Genomic DNA, 5,031 nt, shown 5'->3' with positions numbered 1-5,031 from the left:
GAGAGAGAGAGAGAGAGACAGAGACAGAGACAGAGACAGAGACAGAGACAGAGAGACAGAGAGAGAGACAGAGAGAGAGACAGAGAGACAGAGAGAGACAGAGAGAGGAGAGAAATGAACAAAACACAAGAAGTTGGCAGCTGCAGAGATGTAGTTTTTGAGAAGAGTTGTCTATGCTGAGGTAGGATTTTTAGTGACACATTTGCCTCGTAGCCATACAATGATCTTGTAAGCAACACAAATAATCTCCCAGTGCAGGTGGCTAGACTACGAGTGAACTGTTGCTTCAGTCACTGATGCTCTATCTGAGGCAAACAGACAGTTATTCACACTTCCTCAGGAAAATCTCATGTCAGGAATGCATTCAAACATACCCCATTGGGTCCTGCTCAGAGGGGCGCAGTTAAACAACACTGGTTTGGAAAACAAACATACTATGCTCTTGTGTGAGTAGAAGAGACCATAAGACATCTGTTTCTTAGCAACCAACACATGATGGTACAATGTCAGTGGAAGGAAGGGATATATTAACTTCCCAGACTACAGAGAAAAATTATTGGCAGAACCAATGTTGAGCAAAACGCTAACACAGCAAGCAATATGTATTGTTTGGAGTGGCTTTTAAAACCCAAGTCTCCATACAATCTTCTTGTGTTTCAGTATATCCCTTAACTGTATTTAGTTCTTAAATTACAATGTTATACTTTCTAATACTCTAGTTGTCCTGGCTGTTTTATGCTTTTGAACTCAGAAGCTGCTATTTTCTTCTTTATTCCACTCAGGAAGATGTTTTCCAAACATTGATTATCTAACCAAATATACTCTCCATCTACATATCTGTTAAATGTTTAAATAATTTAAATTAGATACCATGTTTGATTTCATCATCATATTTCAAATTGGTGCTTTCTTTTGAAATGTTCTTTTGTTTCTTTATGGTTTTGGACATGGTGCATTACATACCTCTGGTTAACCTTGCTATGGGGAGGAGATTGAATAATTCCAGATCCTTCTGTCTCTACTTTCCAGGTATACACCACCACAACAGATATCTTAGGCAATGCTAAGTCTCCTAATCTCCGATTTTTGTTCTGTGGATTCTCATTTTATAATTAAAAATCTATCCATTGTTGATGGGTGGTGGTGGCATATGCCCTTAATTCTAGCACTTAGGAGACAGAGGCAAGTGGATCTCTGTGAGTTGGAGGCCAGCCTGGTCTAGAGAGTGAGTTCCAGGACAGACAAGGCCACCCAGAGAAATCTTGTCTCAAACAAACAAACAAACAAACAGATAAACCAAAACAAAATCTATCCATTCCTAATATATATATATATATATGAAAATGTTACAATTACTTCAGTTTAGCCAATAAATAAGATGCGTATATTAAATGTGAGGTAATCCTTTATATCTTTGTAAATCTTGTTGCTGAGTTCATCAGTTTTGGCTTCTCCATTCCTCCATGGAGACTGGGATTGAAGTGGTCAGAATGTTTTCATCACAGTCCCTGATCCTAGACTTCCTTTTCATTTGTTTACTTAATTTGAGAATTTCATAGTATTCACTTAGTTATCACACCCATGTCTGGTACAAGCTAAGGAATACAGTTTTGTTCAGAGTCCATATTGTCATGCTCATCCCTAACAGGACTCTAGGCTGATGGATGCCGATTTCCTGGTCCTAGTTCACAAACATGAAAATCTCTTCTTTTATTTGCACTATGGCTGTAGCTATTGTCCTCACAAACATTAGAATTCTAGTCTCTGTACACCTGAGTCTCGTTCTGTGGCTATAATGACTCTTACTACAGCTAATCATTTTGTCCATTTTTTTCTCTACATTTTTTTTTCTTTCTCAGAAGTACTGTGCAATGTTAGTCAAATGGAGAGGAACCTATGAGAGCTTATGCCTGTGTTTTTTGAGGACCTAGAGGATGCTATAAGTATTCTACCGTATAGATGAAAATTGAGTTTGAGGCCAGCTGAGACTGTGAGAAGTACCAGCTCAATATTGCTGAAGCACCTTTTTCATTTTCTGGTTAAGATGTGGAGTGAGGGAACACAAAGGATATATTATGAGAAACTAGGGATCAAGAGGGTAGTGGGCAGGGATAAATTGAAACCATGTGTCATCAAATATGTATTACAGATTCAAGTGTATCTGTAAGAGTGCTAGGGACATAGACCATGTCATGATACAAATGACAGTGCTAAGGACAAAATTTAACTAGAAGAGGCTTGTCCTGTTAAATATTCAGATTAAAAACCTTTTCAAGTAGTATGCTGAAAATTGATACACCTGCTTCCTAAACTCAAACTGGCCACTATTTTACCATCTAAGGTGTAGGCTTTGTTATTTTGTTTTTAACCTGTTGATATAGATATTATAAAATAAGTTCATCAAAATATTTTTATAGTTTGTTTTTATAGCAAATATATCCATTTATCTTCTTAATATATGCAAGGTGTACCGAGACATGTCAGAGATTTAAAATATTTCCTTAAAATACAGATGATGAGCACACACATTTTGGAAGATACATATATTTTGGCTTGTAGACTATTGAAAGTAAATATTATTTAGAATGTTACAAAGCTCACAAGATGAAGATTTCTCTCCTTGAGTACAGACTGAAGAATTTCAGATGGAAGGGAGAAATCTTTGTGCAGAATCTGTGCCCTCTTTACAAAGAGTGAGCTGAGTGAAGAAAAGATGAAGAGCAAAACTGGGGGGCTAAGGATAGTCTGCCACATGGGAGAAGTGGGGGGCAGGGAGGCCGTTTGGATTGCTTCAGCACTTTCGGAGTTATACCTCTTGTCTCTGCCTGAAGGTGACACTCCTGAAGGAGTAGTAGCATCAGTTACTCTTAGGATACACTAGAACCTCACAATCTCACTGTCCTCTGTTCCATGAGCAGAAGCTTTAAGGTCAAGTCCAGTGATCTCCTGGCGAGTCTGATAGACTGGATGTTGAAGAATATTCTGGACTATCAAACTTGTAGATTTCATATTTCTGCTTCTTTAACTGATACAATACTATGAGTATTAGAGAGAAATTTAAAAATAGTCAACCAGAAACTAGTAATAATAATAATAATAATAATAATAATAATAATAATAATAATAATAAATGGTAAACAATTAGTTCCTACTGTCTTCTAAGTATTTTCCATGCATGGACATTATTACTGTCTTGATCTTGTGAAAGAGAAAATCCCAGAGGATGAAAGAAATTAAAACTGACTCTAGATCACAGCACATGGGGAGTTGCATAGCATAATTATTCCTGGCCATATATAAACTGAAAAAAAAAATTAACTTTAACTAGATATTTCCTTAAGTGATACATTTTCTCTTGTTTAAGCCTTAAGTTATTTTATGGTCTGTTTGTTATTGTGTTGTTAGTATGTGTTGGATCCTAACAGACATGTAACAATAAATAGCTTATATTTGAGCCCTAATAATTAGCTCTTGATTTTATGCTCTTGGAAGCACATCATTATTCAATCAACCCAGCACTGGTGTAAATGCCAGCTGTGTTCTTGAAGAACTCTATCTGCTTTTATCTCTCCTCTTATCTACAGATCTTTGTCTGATACTGAGCCTTTCAGTTCGGTGATTTTACGAGCATTTATGGCACTGTGACATATACAAGAACTTAAACATTTACTCTTCTTTAGCTTCTTAAGTTTTTTATGTAGTAATCTTTTTCCCTTTTAAAATCAATATCACTGTTTTCTCCTATCCCATGGTGCTTTGCTACAGCTATCCCTGTTGCTTTGATGCATTTCTGATGTCTTTCTTCCCTCACCACTTTTCATCAAGAATTGTCCCTAGGGCATCTCACCCTTTTGAACTCTCCTTCCAGACTTCCTGTGTTCATGTGAAAGTATGCATTCCACATTATTAATCTAGGATTTAATTATTAATTTTTCACTAGACTAAATAACTTCCTATAAATTTGGCAAAGATGTATTCATGTGTAAAGGTGCATTCTAAAGTTGCTCATTGATTTCTAAGGTAACTTGGCTTATAGAGATACAGCGGACGTCTGGATGCAATGTTTGGTATCAGGTACACACAGTCTTTCGCTGAAGAAATGCAGAAGTAGAAGGACACACAGTAGGGATAGAACTGGCCTTAGCAACGAGAGTATGCTTTCTTAGGTTTGTGAAATGGTATGCTTGAACCATGCCTAAAATTCATCTCAGCAGTAAAAATCTGTGCTTTTTTTTTTTTTTTTTAATTCTTAGCCTGATGGTAAATTTCAATAAGGTATCTTGCTAGACCACTGTTTTAGAAATAGGACTTTGATGCTAAGGCTTATAGAATATATAATTATCAGAATGGCCATTGAGATTTTTCTACAGGATACTTTTCCTACAGGTAACATTTTCAGTGAGGAACAAATTTAATAGGTTTAGGAATAGCTGAATAATATAGGATGGGATTCACAGACAGTTATCTAAACCGAACAATAATGCTGCTATATATGAACTATAGTAGTAATAGAAATGACTTCACTAAAGTGTGGTTGGAAACATTGTCCTAGGAGTCCTTTGCGTGAAATGAAAATACGATAGGAGGAACTTCCCAAATGAGTGGAGCCGCAATGCTGTAGAACCATCACCAGAGGCAATTCTCAAAATATGGTAAAGATAAGATCTATGGATATTTTCTGCCTCTGCCCAATCTAACTCCTTCTAGTGACTCCTATTTGTCAATTTTATCTGGAATCCAATGGCAAAAGATGACTAGGGAATATGGAATACAGTTTTCTGTTGGTCTAACAGAACAGATGAGGAGTGAGTTCTAACTACTAGTTATAGTATAATCAGAATGTCTACCATAGAATCCTTTATCTCTATTCCCATTGAATTTATTCTATTAAATTCTAACTTTCTCCACATTAGTTGTTAAGTTCTAACTTATTAATCACTCATGGCACCTGTAAACCAAACCTGCCTGCTTTTGAATATTCCTCCACAATTCATATAACTCTAGCAACCTTTTCTTTTTTTTTTTTTTTTT

The 5,031-nt window shown here is 36.2% G+C and overlaps 1 pseudogene across 1 annotated transcript in view; it reads left to right on the top strand.

Annotated features, from left to right (window-relative positions):
• The first annotated feature begins 2,044 nt into the window (after positions 1-2,044).
• LOC110335500 overlaps positions 2,045-5,031 on the top strand; it is a 3,980-nt pseudogene continuing 993 nt past the window's right edge. The window contains exon 1 of the transcript XR_002381175.1: positions 2,045-2,105. The product of XR_002381175.1 is annotated as a nascent polypeptide-associated complex subunit alpha pseudogene (transcript). The remainder of the gene's footprint in view (positions 2,106-5,031) is intronic.

Source organism: Mus pahari, chromosome 18 (genome assembly GCF_900095145.1).
Source record: "Mus pahari chromosome 18, PAHARI_EIJ_v1.1, whole genome shotgun sequence".
NCBI classification, from domain to species: domain Eukaryota; kingdom Metazoa; phylum Chordata; class Mammalia; order Rodentia; family Muridae; genus Mus; species Mus pahari.
The sequence above is the reverse complement of the archived record's forward strand: the minus strand, read 5'-3'. Positions and strand labels throughout refer to the sequence as shown.